The 25,244-nt window shown below is 43.8% G+C and overlaps 1 long non-coding RNA gene across 2 annotated transcripts in view; it reads right to left on the minus strand.

Moving 5' to 3' along the window:
- The window catches only part of LOC147758403 (uncharacterized), a 67,696-nt gene extending 46,215 nt beyond the window's left edge, over nucleotides 1-21,481 (minus strand). For both annotated transcript variants that reach the window (XR_015325888.1, XR_015325889.1), the window contains exon 1: nucleotides 21,221-21,481. This is a non-coding gene — a long non-coding RNA (uncharacterized LOC147758403). The remainder of the gene's footprint in view (nucleotides 1-21,220) is intronic.
- Between the last annotated feature and the right edge of the window lie 3,763 nt (nucleotides 21,482-25,244).

Below are 25,244 nucleotides of genomic sequence, written 5' to 3' on the forward strand. Positions count from 1 at the left end.
GGGGCGGAAGGAGAAGGGGGCACAACTCTTTGCTGCCATCTCTCCTGCCGTCGTTGTGTATATGACGACAGCCAGGACAAAGGCGTCGATGGCAATGACGTTCGCGGAATCGGCAGCAGGCGACAATGGCAAACTGGGCATTAGGGTTCAGCTCAGGGAAGAAGTGCTGGGGTAAGTGACGAGCGTTTGTAACCATTCGCCAACTATGCTTTTATCCTCTAATGCCCTTGTTTGTTCACCAATCCGCAATTCCGAATGGTGACTACCCAAGAAACACCCCCGCCACCTCCGCTGATTCCATGCCTACGACGAGTGAGCGCACGTGAAGCAACGCTGCTGTGCGTTAATGCTGCCGCTGATGTTGGACCTTGGCGCTCTGTAACACTATCGTATGTTACTATGTAACTGTCTATTTGTCTCCATGTGTTACAACACTTTTCGAATGGGCCCATAAACATGACCGCGGAAAATGCATCGTTTTTATTCAAGTTTAGATCCTGTTAATGCACGAACACTTAAAAAGAAATTGGTAATTACTGATGCCGTTGTAGCCTTGTCCTAGTGTAAATCTTAGCGTGTCTGCTGTAATACTTTAAAGCGACACTGGCAAAATTAACCTGTAACTACGAACGTCCTTAATGATACGTGTACATGTCCAAAAAATCTTTTTTTTTACATGTTACGGCACGTCGATTGGCATAGCAGGTTGACGCTTTAATGCATCGCGCGTTTGTATCCATTATATTAACTATTGGTGTTGCTACTAGTAGTATTATTTGATAAATGGGCTACCATTAATAAGTAACTGATAGAGTACAAAGTTTTGATAATACTGTTCTTGGTTTTCCGAAACTATCGCGGCGCCAGAATAGATAATGATAATAAAAATATGAATAATAATATTAATGCACCAAGGCACGATCGCGAGGCTTCTAGGTCCCCTAATTGTGCAGTGAAATCTGTCCTGCCTATCGTCCGAGTTACCTACCTCAGCTATAATAGCTTTTGCTGCAGCCATGACATAGAGGGCTGATTTCTTGTAAGCCGCCCTACAAATCTCGTCGGTAAGCTCCATGAACGGCTGTCCCCGACCTTGATACAAGTCTCGTCAATCAATGCCTTAGACACCTATTGAAAGCAAGGAACACGAAGTGAGCGATTTGGAGCGAACTTGAGGGGAGAAGGGTCCAACGGGCTCGCTCTAGCCTCTTCCTTGCTCAAGTTTGCATCGACGAGATTTCAACCTTGTGTTTTGTTGTTGAGCTTCATTCGGTCGCGCAAGTAAACGATAGTAAACGATGCTATAGGGAGCTACCAAGGCATGTGTCAGACGCCTCAGCTTAGAATGAGAAGAAATAAAAATAGATATGTTCGGGGGAAGGGGGGGGGGGGTAGTCACCTGAAGGAATGAAGCACCTCGGTCAAAGGTTTATCGGAGGCACTTCGTGTATTGATCTTCTTGACTAACATCCCTCCGCATTCCAGGAAGCATGACGACTACGCACGTTCCGTCATCTCAGACGAGCTTTAAATCAAACTTTCTTCATAGTCTACCGATATATAACAACAGAACAACGCTTATATTTCATAGGTACAGATACTGATATCGCGATTTGAGCTTGTTACTATCTGCGCTGGTGACGATAACCGCAATGCAGCTGAGCCGGAAAAAAAATGAAAAACACTGAGTTTTATTATGCTGCTTTTTCTGTCCGTCTTCTGCATTCCCGTGTTCCTAGTCTTGTCGACGTTGAAATGCGTCGACCAGGTTCCACACGTAAAGGTGATTGCCCCGCAGTGAAACTGATCACGAAACGTATCTTAAAGAAAGAAAAGCCATACCAGACCATGCAAGGCATGATATGACAACAGCATGAAGACAACGATTGACTAGCTGGTCTTAGCATAGAGGTGCCACACGACAGAATAGGCCGATAGAACTACGGCGAGATCTTGAAAACTGACAGCAGCAGCAGCAGTGGAAGAAGTTTTGTGTACGCAAGCGGAGGGGGCATGGGCAGAATACAAATGCTCCAAAAGCAACCGGTAGAAGATTAGCTAAAGCAACAGTCCTGAAGCTCTAGTAGGCAGTCCTAAGGAGCAGTGGCCACAGTTGCAGCCGTAAATGCTTTCTTTTCTGCTGCCAGAGAGCTGGCTCAGAGGCACTCTGCCGTATTCCCCCTCCGTCTGCACGGTTTCTCGTCTTGAGTTTTCTGCGCCGATCGAAAGCTGACTGGTCCACTGGCTGGTCTGCTCGCTGCTTGGCTACTTCTAACGCCGGTTATTATGCTGGTTGGCTCTCTGCTACAGTGACATTTGTACCTAGGTAGAAAATGCCTGTCTGAAGGAAACAGAAAGGCGTCGAGCCAGTGAATGGCGATAACAGCAAGTAGGAGCAGATGAAGAAGCAACGATCGTGGCCAACCGGCCCGTGGCTATGCATATTATGGTCGTAGCGGCAATAAAGGCGTTCAGCTTTTCGTGCTGCAACGAAAAAGGAAGGAAACCGAATGGTCCTTTACATACATCGTAGCGGGTATGTCTTGTCGGCTCAGAGGTACCCAGTACCGGCCGAGAAGGCGGCGGCTAGTGGAAGTGAAACATTGTGACTTGTGATCCAACCTATTTTGTGAAACCTAGCTGCTGTTCGTTACTTGCTGCGCGTTACTACAAGCCTAACACAACTCGGGTTCCTCGTAAAGGTATCTGTTCTCGAATATCGATAGTCAATCAGTTAGCTTGCTAGGTCCGAGATACGGCAACAAGATGATGGCTTTAGGTATTAGATTCTATTGTCATCAACAAACGAAGTCTTTATTGGATGGTGATGGTAGGGTGGTGTCGCTGGGAGTGACTCGCATCGAGTGAGCGGACGGCTGAGGACGTTTTTTGGGGGGGGGGGGGGTAACGTGCAGAAGCAGTTAGGCATCAGCAGCGGATCACGGAAGGATGATCGCTATGATTTGACTATTAGGACCGACATCGGGGCCTCCTCCCCACCAACGACTTTTTCGCCTCCACTATCTTGTAGTCCCACTAGCACCGGCTTGTACATTTCGAGGTGACGTTTTTGACGAGATATCTACGTTATCTTCTTTCTCAAACGGTTGATTTTTGGCTGGTTGATGCAGCAGTTGATGCTGTTCATGTTGGTGAGAAATAGTATGGCTCTACGATTATATACAGTATATAGTGGTACCTACGACTATATACAGTAAACACATATGTGGCTTGTCGACTGTCAAATAATAGCAGGGGGATCTTTTTTGAGCACTCGTTATGTACTCACGACCAGGTTTCATGCTAGCTTCACCAGGTAGCAACAACGGATACGATCTGCCATTGAAGTCCGTTCGTGCTTTGTACATGAATTTTTGTTGAATTGTACACGTTCAAAACGTATCATCGTCACGGAAAAATTAATTTCGACTTTAAGCGTAGCGAGAGCAAGAATTTGCATGGGAATATCTGAATATAACCCGAATTACGGATAGCATTACCTGTGTACATATGAATATAACACATCACAGGAAAACTTTAAGTTTGGTAATAACGTGCGTAAAAATGTGCCAAATGATATTCTCTTCTGTTTTACAGTTTGGTCAAGTAAACATGGCCACAATTCTATAGCATTAACGCTAGACGGTTAGTGTAACACGGAAACTGTTTATATGAATGTTTTTAATAATAATAATTTTGGAAATATATCTAGTAAATCTGCTATGTATGTAGTAAAATAAAATAATGGTTGTATGCTTGTAAAGGCGTATCCAACCATTAGGTTCTAATTTTGCCGATATCTATCTTAACTATATACAGCCATGAGTATCTATTGTGAGAGTTGTGATTAGAGAGCCCATTGATAATTATCACGTAATAAATACTGGCTCGTGCTAAATAGGCTAACGATGTGGACACGAACAACAATAGCATTTCCTTACGACGAAAGAATACTTCAGATTAAGGCACAATCTATTTAGCAAGAGGGGTCCTTCCCCCTACTAGAAGCATTCGTGTTTTGATACTTGGAAAACGTATGTATAGAATTCCATGCACTGGTCTCACAACTATACTTCTGTAATTTTTATTTCCGTGAACCGGAACTGGCCTGCGATGGCAGGCTTCGATACGTACCAGCCGCCCGCTGTAGCCGTATGCGTCAGTACCTTACCAAGTGCATGGTGTAGCTTTTTCAATACCTGTTCATTGAACGCCTACTTGGCATCACAGCATGTAGGTCTAACAAACTCATTTGAAGTGCCTACCTAACGAATGACAGCAAGTTAACTTACAGGATCATAGCAAGTGTCCTGTAATTCCTTTTAGTTGTGCTGCAGTAGGTTAGAACCAGGGTGGACAGCCTCGAAATCATCGTTCACTATTTTATCATGTATGTGCCATTTCATTATAGACCCATTGTCGTCATACGACAACAAAGGTCTAAGCGACTAGAATTGTCTCACACTGAGATCACCCCGCGAATCACGATACTGGTGCTTAGGCAACTTCAGTTGCGTCCACAATATGATTTGAAAATCTCCTTTGCCGAACGAACGTAGCTTCTAGATTTTTGTAAGCGGCAGCTGCTTTTCCGTTCGCCCTCTGCTAATTTAAATGCACAGGTAGTCAGCGTGTTGTTATCAGAAGCAACTGTCGAAACTTATGTCCCCATTCAATCTAGCGCATATTAATCCGAGATGTAGCCAGCGGCTTTTTAAGCAAACCCCGGTAGCAATTTTAAGGTCGTCGGCATGCATTTGGGGAACGCACACTTGGATTTTTCCTGAAGGTCACATACAAGACAAGAACTAAACATGGCCTCTAAGACATTCCGAGGTAACAAATGCTTCAAGCGAACATTAACTCGCCGACCCTGACCACGAAGGTTCGATTCCTGAAACACAACTGGCCCCAGATAAATAGCACATTGCCAATCTCTACAAATCTCATATATTCAAAAATTATCATACGGTCAGAAATTGAAGTAACCACCTGCATGAGAACACTTCGGTTGCATTCGAGGGCAAGGACGACGTAGAGGATATGACTGCGTATGAGATGATATAAAAATTGCATATATACTGTTGTCTACGTTGCCGCTGACGTATATAGTACAGCTTCAAGCTAAAAGCCAGTAAGAAGGCACAAACTTATCTTGAATTCTGCGCGCTCGTCCTTGCGTCTAGCTATCCACATATATATATATATATATATATATATATATATATATATATATATAGTAACATTAGCAGAGGTCAAATAGCACAGCGTAGTGCAGTACGAGCAATGATTAGTCTATGAGAAACTGATATATGGAATTATAGCCTGTTTTGGCCTAATAGCGTACGGATTAACAACGGATGGCCAGTGAATGATAGGAACGGGCGTGAGCTAAAAACGATGACAATAAACGAAGCAGCCGATTAGGTTCGTGGAAAATGCGCGCTAACGTGACCTAATAGTCACAACAGCGGCATACAGAAGCGGCGTGACAGCAGCAGCCCGGTAGGTAACACAGCGCCGCTGATAGGGTCGTTACGAAGACATGTACATGATTTAAAATGCAGCCGACAATAGAAGCAATGGCAAAGCAGATATGAAATTCAGAAACGTTCTTCCGACCGAGGCGAGTACCAATGTGTTACTCGAAAATGCTACAAAATTATTCACTCATCCATTAATGCGCTACGTATGCTTAACAAGCCTACGAGACCGTTATATTTGTAGAAAATTGCGCAGCAATAGAAGAAGTCAAATAGCTCCTTTACATGTATGGGAAATATACATGACTCCATCGCCGTGTGGATTTTCAGAGAAAGTCCTCATTCTTGGTCCGTTTCGGTCCTGCGCTGACGATTGGACCGTGAAGCTGGCCAAATACAAAGGGAGGTTCATGCCGAAACAACTATAATTATGTATATTTCTCTTGAGCTCGACACAAGCGCGTTCGTCTATCCGTGATGTTGGCTTCATCATTGCCGCTACAACGAAATATAATCGCACTAATTGAACTGCTACACAATGTGTATCACAATTAAACGAACCTGATCAGGGCAGAAGGCGATCCAGTAAGGCCCGCAAGGTCTGATAGCTAACTTCATTTTTATAGATCAATTTCTACGGCGATCTGGCCAAGGTAAAGAAATTATTCGTAACTAGCTCATCACGACGCATACAATGGTTAATAAGGCATATGTACTTATGACTGTGATACTCATTGATGGCGAAAATATGTTCTCATCTTGGGTAGATGCAAGCACGTTTCATGCAAGTATCCTGCACATTGTAGTCGCTAAAATCAGGTGCCTAATTATACTACATATGGAGCAGCCGAACCATGTAAACATCTTTGCCATTTTTGCACTGTAAGCGTTCACGCTGGCGTACCCCCCCCGCCCCCCGGATGCATTCAACATAGAATGCATAACGGGACTTAGAAAAGGATTAACTGGTCCTTAAGGAAAATTATTCTTAAATCGTGTTTTCAAGCATATAACTAAAGTTATATTTATCGTTAGCATTTATCACTTACGCGCGAACGCGCAACCGCAAAGGAAAAGACGCTTGTCCGCCCTCGCGGAAGGGACGAGTTTGGAGGCCAGAGTGGCTGTTCGTTCCGTCACCAGTTCCACCCTACACAAATACACAGATATCGCATCCTCTTAGGAAGATCGAAAATGGACGCATCGAAGGAATCGGATTTGTAAACCAAACAAATGCTACCGATGACCGAACTTCTGCCTACATGACAGACATTTTATTAGATTAACACTGGAGCTACGAAGTTCATCAGACTTACGATATCGTCTGCAATATCGTACGGCCTCACTTAAACAAATGACTTCACTTGGCAGCACTACTAATTATCACAAAAATACTTCTCACCAATCAGCGTAATAAAAATGAAACGATATCACCGGCTACACAGACATTTCTAAAGGCGTTTCTGGACGTTCCCGTAAAGGCGACCCCTTCAAGCGATGAGAAAACGCGCTCGGCTTTAAGCAGGATAGAGATTCGTTGGCCAGCTAAACAATGCTCAGCGGAGCTTTTTAAGCAGTTGCGGATAGACATGTTAAACAAAGCAGTAACTTGTTGTACAGTGACTACGAGGCTGTACATTTATTCAGTCACAGACAAATCCAATGTTTATCCAGTTAGAAGGGATGATAATTATACTAGCAGCAATTGGGGTGAGCCTGCGAGCGACAGGTCAAAACAGAACGATTCTATCCATCGATCAGGCATACGTGAGCGCCAGAATTCTGTGTGCCAGACGCGGCACTGAAGTTTTATTTAATCTTTGTTTGTGAATTCCAATATAAATTACTACCATTTTCAACTTCACCACCTTCTACTCTATATATAGAAACAATATTAGGCCTTCAAAGAATTCCTGTGTTATCCTATTCCTGTATATAATAAACGGACTGTTTGCCACCAGGCGATTCAATGGTAAAGGTTTATTGATCATTTAATTTAGCCATTAACCATTCAGATTTTTAGATTCCTTCCATTTAAATTTATCTGCTTTCAGCGCATAGCCTACTGTACATTTGAACCAGTCAAATTTTATCGAACTACTTCTTGCCCCCCGCCTCCACCCCGTTGAAACGGGGTGGAGGCGGGGGTGTATTGTATTCTTGTCCTTGAGGAATGAGACCTACTGTTGGCGTATGGATGTGCATCAATCTGCTTAGCTGAAGAAAATCACGTAGTCTTTTCCAGCATATCTGAACTTACGTAATGGAACTTTCTGATTGTATAAATATGTTTAGCACAACCGTTACCTAGCAAAACTGTGAAATGGTACCTTGAAGGTTCGCACAAAGATACGCACGTACTGTTTCATAAGCTCTATTTTTTAATTTAAAGGCAAATTCCTTAATAGGCTATGATAACAAGAACTTCTGACAAGCAATACAGGCTCGAGCACACATAATGTTAAATAGAGATGAGCGCAGGATCCGCGAGTTAGTTCTTAGAATTTAGAAATCTTCTTATCAGCTTTACAAAGCTAAGTAAATTAAAACCCAGAATAATGAGTTATATTGTTTTCTTTGAGTGTTACATATTAGCTGGATTTGTCGTTTGGATTCACCGTACTCCTTCCATTGACCTAAGCTGCGCTGCACCTTTTTTCACATTTCTGGCACGTTTTTTATGGCACACGTACAGATTTTTCTACCGTCGCACCTGTTTACAGGTACAGAGGTAGACTACAGTACAATGCACGTGTATCAGATACCATAACGAACCTAACAGTGGCGGCAGAAGTCCGCGAACCAATGCCCTAATAGCCGTAGATTTTTATCCTCAGCGCAGAATTACAATCTTCGCATCGCCATTACTGCTGGTAATAACAAGCGAATGCAAAAAGTCGTCGTCTGCGTTTTGCCTGAGATCTGTAATGGCATACGGCAAAAAGCGCTGCTGCTATCGGGCAATATGGAGCGGTAAGGTAACAGCAAGTGACGGTGCGAGACACGTCACAGGTACGCAAAAGGAGGCGGTAAACGCATACATGTATCTCGAGATAATTACAGTCTGGTCCGCATAGGTGTCGCAGTGGCGGCGTTCGCGGGCGGCCAGAGCCGTCGACTAACGTCGGCGGGCGACAACGAGCGTCCTGACGAACACGTTAAGATTTTTTCTAAGTTTATGCCTTATTTCTCCTAATTGGTAGCGCCATTTTAGGCTCGTTTTTCTTCTTGATCTTATGGTCTGATCATGCGATTATCTAACGTGGGTTGACACTCTTCGAAGCCAGACCCAACGTTGTTGATCATACATACATCTAACTGGCAGTGTTGGTAAATACCACATTAACTAATGCGGTTCAACATAGCTCTATCAGGATTAGTCGACTGAAACTAGACCGATGCCATATAATAGCTCGTTCATTGAAATAACGAGCGTCCTATAATACTGTTGAATAGCATAAATTGGTCCGCTCCAGCAGACGACAGAGACAAGGACATATTCGCGACATTGATAAGACTGATGGCTTTAAACTAAATAGCCATCAAAACACCGCTTAGTAGGTGAGAGATACGTATTTTTGTTTCAGCTCACGTAGTAATGTAGCGTCATTGAATTTATACAAACGTAATGACGCAATCTATTTGGCCAATGATTTCTTATCTACATAATTGCCTCATTTCAATAAAGCAGTACATAACACTTCAGGCCTATTCGTAACTAGCGCTTAACAATTCACTCTCGGAACATATAAATGGCATATAAAAAAAAAACATATGGAATACCAACCACTTGCTCTTACCAGCGGACCGTTTTGAATACGGATCCCAGTCATTTATGGCGGCCCACTCAGTCTAAGTGGTCAGGTCTGCGTTGTTCACAGTAGTTCAGTTTTTGCGGCATCTTGCAATGATATAAGTAAGGTCCTAATTAGATGTGGACAGATAAACTTTTGTATCAACTCAAGTGATTACACAGCAGCAGCAATATTATGGCCGGCCGGCAGGCAGGTACACGTTGTCGTCATATGTGCATCATATATTAGAATATGCGTGCACAGCCGTTACTTTTTGCACGAAATGCACACCGCAACCGTGCCAGGCGTCGACAACAGATAGGGTAAGCCGTATGCCTCGCTGATCTCGCGTTTCAATCGTCTTGACGCCCTTTTGTCAACGACAACACCGATATGTGTGCATCTCGGTAGCGTATGAGCGATGCTAGGAATTGCGGTAACTGGTATCGTTCCCGTTGCTCATGGGGATGGTATAGCCCGCCGAGCCTCCATCGCTGGCGTTACCATCAATCCTTTGCGTACCGAATGGATTCGTGCTCTCTCATCTCGAACTGTCATCCATGCGTCGTCCTGTTTATCTGTCCAGCATTCAGTAACCGGAGCGTGGCGTGCGCTCGTACTGCTGCTGCTGCTGCTGCTGCTGCTGCTGTTCATGTTAATGCATTCAGTTGCGTAGCAAAGAAAATAGAGGATGATACGATACGACAATGCCGAATATAAAAGCGTGTGTCTGTCTGCGTGACAGGATGAAGAGATGTGAAATGACAAACGATAGAACTTCCTACTAACGGTCACAGAGGCACTAGTGACAGAGTACTTTATAACACTCTACCGAAAAGATAAATTGGTAAACCGTAGAGCAAATTTGCGAAAATGAATAGGGTTTACAATTGAAAGATTACCAATAACAGCTATAAAATATACCACGGGATGATCTGTATTGATTTATTTATTGTGAGTATTAAGGGGCATCATAGACCGAGTCATCATTGCTTATCAGCCTTTCAAAGGACCTTTAAAAACCATTTCAGGGCTGGTTGGGTTTCAAACGATAAATAAAATAATCAACATTTTCCTAGGACGCCCGATTAAGTTATCCAAATAATTGGGCAGATTTGGCTGGTACGAACGTATAGTAAAGGTAACGAACGACTCGTTGCCTTAAACGCGCACTGGCCAGCTGCTTCGTTACCATTCCCCCTACTGTGACGAGCCAATCGTTAAGTGCCGTTCTGTCATAAGTAAGCTCTGCTCATTTTTGACAGACAAGATGCAGAGTTGACCGAGAGTTAACTGACCAGAGAAAATGAAAACAGTTTCCTAATGTTAACGGCTAACCTCTTTGTTGTTCAGTATTGGATCAGATATAATACAGTTACGTCTTTCGTGTTTTCAACTGTTCCGGAGAATTTAACAGCGGTTTATAGCGATCCTTGCGACGTCAAGAGTTCGCTTTGTTCCTAGTACCTGTTCTTCTCTACGAAATCAGCCAAGATATAGGCAAATGACATAGCTGGTAAGTACGGCCCAGTATGTGACCGTTCTTGTCAGCTATAACAATCTATGTGTATGGGCTCTGTAGTACATCCACTTAACACGATTCATCCATGCTTAATGTACAATGCGTTTTGTAAAGGAGTATATAGGCAGAAATCGAAAGGTAAATCGGCGGAATACTACCACTATAGATCACCACCATTCTTGACCCCAATAGCAAATGAATCGAATCTTCGACGGAATGACACACCGAGCATGAAATGTTTGTGTTTAAATAGCAGATAGAGAGACCGGAAGAAGAGCCGGAATCTATTCAACCCTTCTCCTTTAGACAATTCTAAATCATACACATTCCGACATAGACATACACGCGCAGAGGACTTCATCGATAGAAAAGCTGGTTTTCCTTTCCTTCTTTCCTACGTATAGGCATATATTCGTATCATCCCTGTACGCGTCTAAGTCTGCAGAGAACACAGACGCGATCAGAGATGTAAACGAACAACTATTAGCCACATCACAACGACGCAGTCGGATATGTACACTAAGCTATAAACCATCATTCATTTCTGTATCGCGGTCACATTAATTAAACACGATTCACTGCTTCTGTCATTGTGTTTTTCTGTGAACGCCATCTTTCTTCGTGCGTGAAGGCGACACGGTGTCGACGTTCGACCGACATAACGAATCGCAGCTGAGTTACGGTAAAATCGACGATGCCGGTCGGTCAATCAAGTCAGAGTTGTCAGAGCTTCTCGATATCTCTGTGTCATAATGAGAGTAAAAATTTATTCGAGTGATGGGTCCTAGCACATGTATTGTGGCCGATTCATCGATTCATCGCTGCTACTGCGACTTCTCGAAGCTGTTATTGGGCCTTTCGACGTTTGAGTGAGTTGGAAAAACCGGGTCGGTTCATTTTTTTCCACAAACACGTAAATAGATGTCGAACGATAAAGAAAAATCGAAAACGAATGTAGGAAGTACTTGATGGGAGAAGATACTGTCGATTTATACCAGAAGTTGTGTAAAAGTGGTGCAGAGCACGGGACGATACCACGTATAAAATCCGATTATTTTTCATGCTTTGAGAGGCTTTGCAAGAATATTAAAAACACGGGGAAAAACAGATCCAACCAATTGGTAAGATGACTATCAGTGGAAATAAGACCTGGAATAAAGTTGAGACATGCGGATAATAATAGTAATAATAATAATAACGACCACCAAAGCTGTCTTAGCATAGATAGAAGACTGACCTAACCTCTACCTCACAATATGTAGACTTAACGTCAGGAAGACGAAACGCTTTCAGCGAGTTCATCCGTCCATTACCAGCGGTTGATGCAATGATATTCGATCGTTCCTTCTCTGGTCTTTTCTGATCTTTGTTGCTTCCTATTCTCTTCTTTTATATCAATTCAGCGGGGCTGGACGGGACGGGCGGGAACAAGTGAGGAAACGAGAAGGTTGCCTCGACGTTCTGAAAACTGATCCCGGTGAATGAACGGATGGATGATAGGAGAAAGAGCGGTTAGGAGCGGCCTGCCTATTTTTGCGTCGTTGTCAGATAGTGCTACCGGCTGAATACGGCTGGCTGGGGAGAAGGGAACAAGAAGCCCTTCAATTCAAACTCTAGAAAGAAACGCAAATGCGAACCTTTTTATCTTGAATAGATGAGAGTTACACGGAAGGAAGAAGAAAGGAATCAACATGGCCCTCGCGTTCTTTAGTCTTTCTCTATCTAACGACGAGAAAACAAATCGTCATGAGTGGAAAGACAAAGCGATCGAATGCAGAATCATGCACACTCAGCTGAAATAACAGCGCCAACGGTGGGGACCTCAATTGACCTAGGTGGATGTGAGACCTGTTCGGTCAAAAATCGTGAAAAAACTTTTCCCTTCCAAGCTGCCCTCGTATAGATCCCGATATGTGGGAGGTTAAGGTTCACTAACAAAAAATTTAAACTAGTGAGCAGATTATGTGGTAGGGGGTGCGTTCGGCTACCGATACATATGGGGTGCAAGATTTTGAATTGCTCTTTACCACAAGTGTACGTAGATCTTCGATCAAAATTTTCTCGTAATTACGGCTCGATTTTAATCGTGTCTATTTGAGATGCCGCGTCTCTCTTTTTCGAGAACCTTCATTAGCAAATCTTGACGTCTCGGCAATAGAAAAGTGAAGGTGAAGTCGTGGGCATCCTATCTACTTCGATCGACTTCGACGTCGTTGTTTCTGTTTCTAGGGCAAGCATAGTATGTTTCATATTCACGACTATCGTATTTATCTTTATGCCTGTTAAGCTGGAGTGCATGTATAACTTCTATAATCTGCTCTAGATAAAGTATTGGTTTTAACTCTGCGAGCCAATTGGCTATCAAAGCGGGTAAACGTCTGCATTTAGGTTTATATGATATGCCATACGGATGTGTACTTTTTATCCAGCTCAGACCAATGATGACGGCGAAATCGCTGATTAGACGCTTATTATTGTTTCTTCTTTATTCGACACAAGAATGGAAAGCCTCTGAAGCATTACTCACAACAAGTGCGGATTATATCCAAAGGTTGAGTGTATGAGATGTCACTTAGGTATATCTTGCAACCTTCTTGGCAGACTCATTATTTTTTTTCTTTTGTTTATAAAAACGTCTTGTTGTTTTAAAAATCTTGCGGAATTTTACGACCGCATCTAAAGGGTGTGTTCTCTTTAGCTTGGTAAAAACCCGCCAACTAGAAAGCACAGGAACAAACAGAAAATTCGTTTGTAGAGATGACTATTATTGATATTAGAATAATTGTTTTAGAAACCTGTATATTCAATTGATGTTGAACGAGGATTCTCAAATAGAAATTAACCAATAGCTAGGGCCCAGAGTGAGGATGCTACCAGTCGAATACGTGTACGAAGTTCTCATATTCGTTATATCTGCTTTTTGCTCTATCTAAATATGTCACCTGAATTGGTTTTACGTGGTATAACGTTTTTTAAGTTGTGTTCTATTTACCAAGCATGAGTACGTGTATGTGGTCCTCTTTAGGACGCCCTCCAACGAGCCACGTCCCACGAGTTTACCCTCTAAATGAGATAATGGAACGTGTGTAGCGAAGCCCGTATTTTGCAGCTAGTTAGAGTAATCGTATCGTTATTATAGACTGGGTTTAATGAGTACTTTTACATGCCATGACAGGGTAATGGGCACAAGGGGGAAAAATGGAAAAAGAAGCCACTGAGATGGTTGCTAGCTTATTTCTGATGTATTCCGTTGACACTCATTAGCCATGGTCTGCAGAAACCATGCAAGTGAGTAGCAGCGGAATCAACAGAATCGGCAGCAGCAGTAGCAGCACTATCTTCAACAAATTATTACGGATCTCAGTTTATTGCCTGGTTCTTAACGGTGACAAAGAAAAAAGCTAAGTGGCCTTTTCTCAAAGGTTGGATTGCACTAGGTCATCATTGATCGAGTCGATTTATGGAGTGTAATTCCTTCTTGTAACTTTCACTACATGTAAGTTGGGACTACCCAGTTCCTTTAATGGTAGAACAATGAAACGGGGAAGACTGCTCTTCTAGTTCCTTTAATGGTAGAACAATGAAACGTGGAAGACTGCTCTTAGCGTTAACATTCATCAGACATCTGCCACCTCACTTATTTGAAGCCTGTACTACAGTAACCGGTCATCGCTCTGTATCGTCTATTCACTTTCTCCGAGGATTTAAGTCCAATGAGAAATACTGTGAGAATAAGATAGGATAAACAAGATCAAACGAGAGGACCTTCATGTTTTCCTTTATTAGGGTAACGTATAGCTTGCGTCATTACATGCTTTCGGTCAGGATGGATAATTCCACTGCTCTATTTATGGTAGTCCTAAAAAATACATCATGTTCGCGCATCATTATACGGCTGAGCCATTTTTACTAGACATAGTAACGTCTGTACGATATGTGTCTAAAAAAACAAATTTTCACTCTACAACAGTGTTTAACGGTAAAGGTCGGCCAAACTGAGAATCTCACGGACTTCGACATGCGTGTCCGTGATTTAGCTAACCAATCGCACAATAACGGATTGGCAAAAGTGAATTTTTGGGAAAAATTAACAGGACTGCTTTCGACTGCCCCCAGAGATCTTTCGTAGCTTTCTCTTCGGCATCGGCTTGTCCTAGGCGAGCTTCGTAATGCATAGGCGACAGGAGCAACAGCATGAAAGGTGGTGATACCTTCACCTCATCTCGATGGAACTTTTTCCCTCATGCCCACCTCATTTGAGGTAAGTCCGGGGCCTTTCCAAGTCCTATCCCTCTGAGATTCTTCGTGTCTCTCGCGTAGTTCTCGCGTCGGTACCTCAAATTTTCCTGTTTCTAAAGTTTCTCAACATGGCAATTTTTAGATAGTTTGGCACACATCTGTTTCCGCAGGAAAAAAACACGAGAGAATGATGCGGGTGTGACCAACGGCGAGGTTCCAGTGACGGACACTGCTGCTACTGCAGCTGTCGCTGTAATGTTGCCCATTAGAAACAGCCATCAGTTTCTTTCGGTCCTCGTTCCATTGATAACTAGCAGCGTCGTTGTCATCGTCTTGTCGATTTCAGTGACTTTTTTTATTAGTCTTCTTTTCGAGGACAAGACTGCCTACGTCTTGCCCAAAATTTGTCACTTTATTTCATTACTATATTGATGAGTGCATTTACAAATCTACATTTCCATTGGCATAATTGTACCTAAAGAATATAAAAATATAGATTGCCATAGTCGGACAGTTAAATGCCATTCAAATATTCTTACGTTATTATACCCGTCACTACAGTCGTATATATCTACACCTTTGGTGATGGATTACTACTGTTGGAATATTCGGTTGCGTGAATAATGTCAATTGCTTATTTAGCACAAAAAGAAACACTATTCTGAGTGACGGTCTATCATCAGTAGGTCGCCGTACTATGATCTATCATCGGTAGGTATACCTAGGTCACAGAGGTGGCAAGAAGAGGGTATCTTGTCTGCTCCACTGGGTCATTGGCTGCTATCGTCTGAGTTTGAACTTCGTAGGTCTTTTCCTCATAGAGCACCGCAGTTGCCGCAAATCTCGTCTTGGGACAGTAAGGAGATGTCTTGTGAGCGGTGAGACTTCCTAAGAACCCTAGCTTTTTTACATAGATGGGTGTTAAGGACCTTCCAATGTGGTGTAGCGTTAAGTCTATGGCATCGTCCTCACTTGACCGAGGGATGCTGCTATGTAAAAAGGACCAGTCCATCCTCTGATTAATTAGAGGGAGAGTGAAAGAAGCCAATAGCGGTTGAAGCTGCAGCGGCAGCATCACGAGCAAGAAGGCCATGATGAAAAAGGACGACGAAGACGACGCGGATGTTCGCCGCCTGCGAAGGTGCGGCTTGTCAGAAAAAGAGCCACGAGCAGGGACGTCGGACAGCGAAGACAGGCAGAAAGTGGATGAATAGCGCGTACACCCAGCTCAACGTCTTTACACACGCAAATACACTGCGCAGCATCCTGGCCCGATCCAATCTCACACCGAACTTTGTTAAGCCAAGTGAGGAACCACATTTGCTTGCCGTATCGACAATGGCGAATGCAGCATGCACATCGAATTATCACGGCTAGTGTGTACTTGCGCTGGAAGTAAAAGAGCAGTCTGACAAACTATTCACGGACGCCTAAGTGGTAACAGCGTTAGTGACAAGTAAGGAGGGCAAAACCTCCCTTTGGGATAGGTAGTCGGCCGGCCCGCCGGCCGGCCAGTTGGTTGGTCGGTCGATTCGAATGGGTGGTACGAAGAGTAGAATGGGTGGGATGAACGACAAGATGCGGACGTTGAGAAAGCGGACCTAAAGGTAGGTACGTACTTGCTTATTTGGTAGCTTGCCTAGCCACGTCTCCTCCCTGTTTTTGCTACCAGCTCAGTGTTCTCTCTCCCTCTTTTGCTTTCTATCGTCTTCTTCATCGCATAACTCTGCCTCTTTCACCTAACGCCTCTCTATCTCTTCTTCCAACTGTCACAAGCTATCGAAGCCAAGACTCGTCAAGTCCTCACCCTTACACTTTCGTAGTCTTGCGTATACACACCCACAGAAACATATATACTCTTGCATATAGATACATCTATCTAAAGTTGCTTTTGCGATGCGCTAATACGGCCGGCCAGGCAGACAATCAGTTGTTAACACTGAGTTATAGGCAGGCAAGCGAAGTTCAGTTGCCGGTGCTTTTGCTAAACGAACTCATCTGAGTGGGAAACTAACGAAGTCATATCAATACGTACAATAAAGTATACAATGGTTTGCTAAGCAAGCCATTGCCCCTGGGAGACGCAGGGCTAATGTTGCAGCAGCAATAGAGTTAGAATAATCGTAACAGGAACAATCAAACAATGGTCGAGAGAATGGCTTACGACTACAAGGGTTACAAGGTTTCAGAGAAGGAGCGGTCACTCTGTTGGTCATGATAGCTGTCTTCAATATAATTGCGCTGCGCGTTTCTTGCATAGGGCACGTTCGAATCGCCTCATGATGAAGTAAAATTACTTCGAACACTTGCGTACATAAGTACATACATAAAAATCTGCACATGAAATAACCAGCAGCGACCGTACAACACAAAGCTATTGTTCTGGCTGTCTTAATTCGAAATTTCGGAGACCTAATGCTATAATCAACATGGAGTCTGTTAGAGCAAATGCACGCCCAATGGAACGCACGGCACTTGTATACATACGTGCAATAATATTTGGGGTCCCATTCCTTGCGAACTCGTCTATTTATAAGAGCCAATGCAACCATTTCATCATCGAAGCATACGTACGAAGATATCGTACACCGAATTTCACCTTTGCCATTATACCTTCATAGCAGAATTGCAAATATCTTAGAGTACGCATTGCCTACCTGGCTATCGATGCCCATACGGAAATTGATTGAAGCTGGAGGAGTCTTGAAAAATTCTGTCAGATGCCAGCACTCGTTTGTCCTTGATTTTCTGTCAAGTATTCTCCTGTGCAGCAAAGGTGGGGGTTATACACTCTAACGGTAGACGACTAAGGCTGTAATACATACAGTATTGGCCGATGCTTTCTGTTATGCATGCAGTCGGCCATCCCCTCAGGACTGATACAGCTTGGACCTTTGAAATTTGCCCGAGCAGGATGTAGTCAGCTCTTACTGCCAAGAGTTTTACTAAGCCCTATTATCCCCCTATCTTAAGATTAATTTTATTAGCAGTAAACGTTTTGCGCTTTTTTGATAGACCTTTATTTTGTCGATGATTTGAGAGCGATGCTTCATTTTTGATTTTGCTTTTCCTGGCCAGATCATTGACTGATTTCTAAAATAGAAGCTTTTCATTTACAAAACACTCTTTTTTTTCCATCGTTCTATCTATCATTATTTATTAATCTATTATTATAATACTTGTTCCGAGCTAGCTATAGTCTCTGTTAAGTCTCTCTTATTACGGATTGAATCGAGTTGAAACGTAGTCCAGTTCTTTGACTAATTACATGTTAATCTATGCAAACAATGAATAATTCTTGCACGATGTGGGTATATTGTCTACAACTAAATATTTGACAGGCATAAAAATGCCGATAGACGCTTGAGTGATCTTTTAATGAAAGCTTGCCTTCCGTTATGTTACCTACCTGTAGGTAAATGATTCGGGGCGGTCCGATCAATTGGTCATCAAAGAGAGGTGCGTGGAACAGAGCGAAACGTAGCAGTCACTAGCGGGTACGCCACAGTGGCCTCAGAGACGGTTAGTCCAGTAATTAGGCCACGTTTAAGGCGCTAGTACTGCTACTGCCGCGCTTCCGATATTCACCATAAGGTATCATAAACTTATTATAACGATAGATCGTTTATGTGGGTGGCAGGCCAAATACAAGCGATGTGTCGTCTATATTTTCGGTTCTATTCATGGTCTTGTCCATCGCTATCAACAGCATTTATATAGATGTGCGAAAATCGTGACCGTCCTCATTGCTATCTTGCTCATATATGCACTTTTGGGGGCTTTTTTCAGCTAGCCAATGGCGCGCCGAGGCTTCTAGACATTTCGCTGCACGTCTATCAAATACGGCGGACGAAGCTCGTATTTCTTTCTCGTTCTTTTTTACGTGCACTAGACCGATATCGCAGTTCCGTCCAGCGGGCCGGCTATTCCGGTGATGCTGATAGGGGCTCTTTTTTAGTAGTGGCCACTTTGGCTTTCATAACTTTATAGGCTTTCAATGTATATCGTCGCACTAAATTACCTGTAGTTGGGCCATAGAAAGGGTGGAATTTAGTATTTTCTTCCAAAACTAAGAAACACTGTTAATAAGGTACATGAGTTATCGATTTTCGGGTGTACTTTTGCACTTCAGTACTCAGCTGCGGCCTTCTCCAGCTGCTCACGTTTTTCGTCCTGTTTTTGACGTTCACGATAAAAAAGATCGTCAGTAAGCGATGCGCTAATCTTTCGTCGTCTTTTTAGCCATTGTGTCCTTCACAGTCGTTATAAGCCGGTTTTTAGCCCTCGCTGTTGAAGACGAAACGTTGCGTTTGCTTTTTCGCGTCGTCGAGTTATATTAGCTAAGTTCGCTCGGTAAGTTAAATCCGCCACTGCCTTCTAACCTATCTCGCTTTCTGTATCTCGTAAACCTTATATGAGCAAACTACTAAAGGGCTGACGGATCTCTGACGTCCCTTGGCCACAGGGAGTATTTATACACTTCGCTTCTTGGTCATTGTAAAGTTTGACGAAACGTCGAAGATTAAAGCGAATTCTGCGAGAAGGGAAGAGAAGGCAAAAGCGACTAAAAATCAAAAAATACCGAGATACGGACGTCGAATACCGACGTGATCCAGTGGCGCAGTGGCTGAACACCGCTGGTACTAGTCTGTTCCGAGACAGCGGCCACTCCCGCCATTTCAATAGATCAAGGCTTAACCATGGCCGACGGTAATGGCCGCCACCATACTCACTTAAACAAACCGTCGTAGCGGTAGTTACGGTAATGTTCGACGCAGTCAAGCAGCAAGCGTTGTGATGTGCTCCACTTCGTGATTTCCCTCATCGTTTGCGTCTATGGCCATTAGTGTCAGCGTCATAATCACCAAGCCCAGCAGCAGCTGCCGCCGCAGTTCGCGAACACGGCGAGGCAGGTAGCTCGCCGACGATAGGCAGCTGACTGGCTAACCTACGGTTGAGCTGAAGTGGCAGAAATTAGTTGGCTTTTTACCTAAGGTTTTCGATGGTTACTTGACTGGCTAAGGGTGTTTTTCAGCGGAGCGCTACTATCGTCTATTGCTGCGGTGCTAATGATGACCAACAGTTCGCAGAAGCCCTTGAACGAGTCGGCATCCGTGGACGCCGTTTTCGGTACTGCTGCTTGAAAAGTTTATACTCTCGACGTGCATACTTTTACCTTGATCCTTTTACTGGGCCTTTTTTTTCTCATTTCTCCGCTGGGAACATACGCGGTGAGCGCACAATGAAGAAGAGAAGAAAAAAAAAAGGAATCAATAGATAGATCCAGACACAGACAGAAAAACAAACAGATGCTTCAGTCAGAATCCGTCGTAACATCTTCGGAGTCGCGCTGCTTAGTCTATCTTTCCACTCATGTTATTTTTTCGGTGGCCCTGCCAGTCAACGGCAGTAGAAACGACGAGCAGCTACGCGCTATCGTCGTTTTGGAAACCGTGTATGTGTATCGAAGGTAGCTTTACTTGTTTTGGTGAAATTTCAACGAAAGCGGCCAACGCTAATGAATAGCAGAAAGTAGAGGAAACGACTGAACACAGTAAAGACGCGACAAGTTTGATTCGTGTGAGCACTGGTTGCGGCCAGCTGTTATCACTGCCATTGCCATTTTCCAATCAAGCGTAAACAAATCAATCTTGTTTAGTGTTTATAGATAGATACACGCAAGCGATTGACGTAATTGGTCGATGTGTGATTGTTGCAAAGGTTGTGGTGATGCAAAAGAGTGGGACCGGGCGACGTTGTGTCACTGCCCAACAAAAAGTTTATAGTAAGGTTAAAAGGGTTTGTTGTAGCAACAATTATAGGACAACAACATGAATCGTTCTATCGATTCGGCATCACCGAATGCCAGTTCAACTGTCGATGTAAGCTCATAGAAGGCTCAATAAATTTTGTATTTTGATAGTTGATGCTATGTAGTATAGGATTCTGGCAGACGCATTTTTCCTGCTCTAGGAAACACTCATCAACCAAATCGTTGCCTGCAACACCACTTTTACATTATAACAGCTTTTATGGAGAAATTTCAAGCATTTGCAGATATATACATACAGACAAGTCTGTGTGTATTTACCAGTTGTTGTGACGAGATCTGCGCGGCAGCAACATAACAAGAAATAAACAAGCAAAGCGGTGATAATCAACAACGATGACGACAGACTTACCTCCTTTCATAGAGAGTTCAGTTTTGGGAGCTTTGCTCTTTGGTCTTACGCCGAGCGTGCTCGATTCCATCCGGCTTCTGTTATTCCTTCCTGCTTTCGTTTCGTTGCTTCACAATAACTCAGCCTATTACGACTCCGCCTTTCTATTCACTGCAGACAGCGTCGCTCGCATGATTCAAGAATCATGATAGACGTACTAAGAGAGCCAACGTGTCACAACCTGCCGTCATCGTCATCATCTCAGGATAACAAAATATGAAGAGCGCTAAAGAGAAATAGGAATAGAAAAATTGTAGACAGAGTTCACTGTGATCCATCGACAGCTGTTTCGCCAAAACTGCGACCACTACCAACAACAATTCGTCATAAGAACTAGCGACATCTCTTAATTTGGGTTTAAATGCAAGGATGTAAGTTGGTGATCTCAAGGGAACGATGATGAAGATCGAAAAATATATTACGAATGAAGATAATGCCTTGCATTTATGCTTAAGAAAGAGAAGGCGAGTGTCTAAACAGCATTGTCTTTCGGACACTTGAGCATTGTGATAAAAGAACGCACTAGTTCAACAATTACATATTCTCATTAATATAAAATAATTATGAACGTAAATAGCCATACAAGTTCCATAGCGTTATTTAAAATAATAGAGAAGTGCACTGGCAGCAGCTTGATTGCTTAATTTGAAGCCTGTTGATGTCTGCGAAGGTTAAGGAATGCTGGATCTCCGTCGAGAACCTAAGGCTAAGAGAAGCGTATTATGAAGGTCTCAACAAAGAGGTAGTCTAGGCAAGGTGTAAAGTGCGGTAGTTCACGGCCTGCTTTAAAAGTATGGACTTTATACTCTTTCATTTACGGAGTCCATCCTCCATAACCATTTCCTATGTGTTATTCTATAAAATTACAGTCTCTCTCAGTATCTCGTTGGTAATAAAAAAGAGCGTAAATTTGAAAATTGCCTGGGGTCTTGCTTTGACTATGGACGTTCAGAAGGACACTAGAAACCGAGCAAACTAATATAGGCTTTCTTTTTAGAACCATTACCACTATAGCCGACTCCGCCATCGCCATACATATGTGATATGCAGGTAAAACGTAGAGAGGCTGTTCATGTCAAACTGCTCGATTCTCCACTTGAACTTCGACCTACTCTGGTCCTTATCTTCACCTATTGAGTCTTCCTCTAGAACATTTACTTTGAAATGTACAGAGGCTAGCGAAAGGACTGGACGTACTCAAATTCTCAGATACAGAAGTTCAAGATAGTAGCTAATGCTGGTAAGGTCCAAAGCCGATACATTTGCTTCGTTTATATTGACCAGTGGTTGTGGCACCTCGTACGCTCTAGCATTCAATCGATGGTGATATACTCTGTTTATCAAAAACTTGTCATATTAAACATTGCATTGTAATATTTGGTTGCTGTGCAGGATATGGCATAAAGTCCCATTTGTAAGGTACAAATGAAACAGTACGCGTTTGTCTAAAGTCAGTGACCAAATTAATATTAAACATAGCAAAACAGAACTCCATCATATAAACATACAAATACACACACACTCATATATATATATATATATATATATATATATACTTCTTATGTGCTACTCTTTCTCACGCTTGTTTGTTGGTAAGATATCGAAAATGGTCTGATTTCCCTGCGACATGGAATCTCGAAATGGAATTGGCTGACATCACGATAACCTAGGTCGGCCGTGGCAGATTCATCTACGGCCATTTCGGCCGTAGATGAATCTACCACCATTATGGCAGCACGGTCATGATACTGTGTGACAAGCTGGATAGAGGACGTATGCTAGAAGATTTGTAAAAAGATGTTTATGGATATGGTTTTCACAGGCATAGGGGTACGCAATGCTATCTCTGTGACGGTGGTGCTGACGCCCAAGCGTGCGGAGGCTCATCGGAACGAACCGTTTCTTCTCTCGGAAAAGAAATTGCCTCTCTTGAGAGTAAACTACCGAGCAGGCGAACAGCTTATGCGGTAGACATGGACCGTAGAGACGAACGAACAGGAGAGGAGTTGGTTGCGTTTTCGCATCTTCACCTAACAGCGGCGCCTAGTGGGCGAAAAAAAAAAAAAAAAAGGTAGCAAGAGCCATCCTCCTAGTTGCCCGTCGAGGGACATCAGTGGCGACCGCATCCACTAGAGTAGGCGGTGGCTTCGCTCGACGCAACATCACATCTGAACAGTCTAAGCGCCATTGCAGCTATGGTGCCGGCAGACGAAAGTAACACCACACACATTCGAAAATTTAGCTCCCTTCTCTGCGTTGCTTTACCTCACCGCTGGCCAGTGTAGCCACTAGGAGCAGCGTTTCCGCAGCTACCTTCATCTCTATTTCCATCACTTCCTCAACCGAAAAGCGCGTGGGCGATACTAGCATACAGACCCGTGTTTAGCCATCAAGCTCTCCCGTAGACTTGTTCGTTCATCCTCGTATAAAAGAATGAAAGACGACCCCAGAGCCGTCTTGCTGTAGATCCTCTGCATCCCTTTATGTTTTGTGGCTCACTGCTCTCCGCGATCCGGTCTCTCTCCTTTTCTTTCTTCTGCTATTTCCGCCCTCTCGTCGCCCCAGCGTTCACTGAGTGGGTTCTGTTTCCCTGGCCCCCACCTTTCCCCTTGTTCATTCGCATCTTGCAACGAACTCGGGCATATCACCGAGTTCCTATGTCAGTATGTTCATACACATCCGAACTGCTGTCTATGCATATGCCGACAAACAGACTCACGAGCTCTTACATTCCCTATGAGTTTCGCGATCACACTTACTAGCGCAATAGCCGGCCATGATGGCCTACTTCCTCCTCTCCTTTTTTCACTGCTGCTTCTTCTTTTACGTCTGTTTTTACGCATGAGCTTCTTTTTTGCTCCTCGCCATCGTTTTTCGGCTTGCTTAGCCGTGAATTACTGTTGCGTTTTTGCCTTGAAATGGTAAGATCAGCAGCTCCGCAGTCAAGCCCTTCCCCCGCGGGCCCTTCACCGGTCCGTGCTGGGCGTTCTTTGAAGCGGACTTCTATGTAACATCGTGCATGGCGATGCAGGAAGGCGGACAGCATAGGGGAACCGAAGCAAGTGATTGGGGAAGGGAGATGAATTGACAGAAGGGAGGCAAGTGAAACTTCATGTGAGTATTGGGTCGGATGGGGTAGAGTGTTGCATTTTTTGTTAACGGCGGCGTAAGCGAGACCGCGAGCGTTTTGGTCTTCCATAGCATCTTGCCTCTTTTGGTTGTAGTAGTGGGAAAATGGTGAGGGAACAAGCAGAACGCTCAACGCTTGTCGTTATGTAAGGACTGATGTGCCTGTGTGCATAGCGTATACTGGCCTGGCCTCCAGGGAGCCGTTAGAGAGGTCATCGGGTTCACTTGCGCTGATCGGCTTGACTCGTGGTGGTAGTGTACAACTTCTTCAAAAACGGTTATTCATTGAGGCATTCGCCTTTGCCGATGCGACTTTAACGGGTGGGGTGTGTTTGCTGGGTGGTGGAGCTATGCGACCGTGTTTTGCATTTACGAACCCAACGATAGACATCGCACTATCTGTTATGTCTCGGCGACAATGATAGCTGCGGCGGACCGAGCGGTAATTCGGATGAGAAAGCGAAAGGAGCTGAACTTCACTACACTCGAGACATGACACCGTCTTCACTTCGAAGCGGTTGACATTCCTGAAATTCCTACAGTTCAATTGCGAGCGCATGCACGTACGCCCATATACACGTGAACCGTCCATAATGGCTGCCAGCAGGTTGTCGCTCACGCGCTGGAGGTGCGTGCACCCCCGATCAAGCAGGGAAGGCCTGAACACAATGATCGGCGCACGACACTTGCAAATCTCATTACTTATGACTGCTTCGAAACACTATCAAATAAGCCACACAGGAGCCATTTTAGCATATGCTACCGGTGCCGCAATTAAGGCTCTAGTAGGCGTATCTGGCCATCCTATCTAGCTCGTAAAATGAAATAAGCCAATGGATCTGCCTTAGTTGCATCA

This window comes from Varroa destructor, unplaced genomic scaffold (assembly GCF_002443255.2).
Source record: "Varroa destructor unplaced genomic scaffold, Vdes_3.0 BEIS01000001.1, whole genome shotgun sequence".
NCBI lineage: Eukaryota > Metazoa > Arthropoda > Arachnida > Mesostigmata > Varroidae > Varroa > Varroa destructor.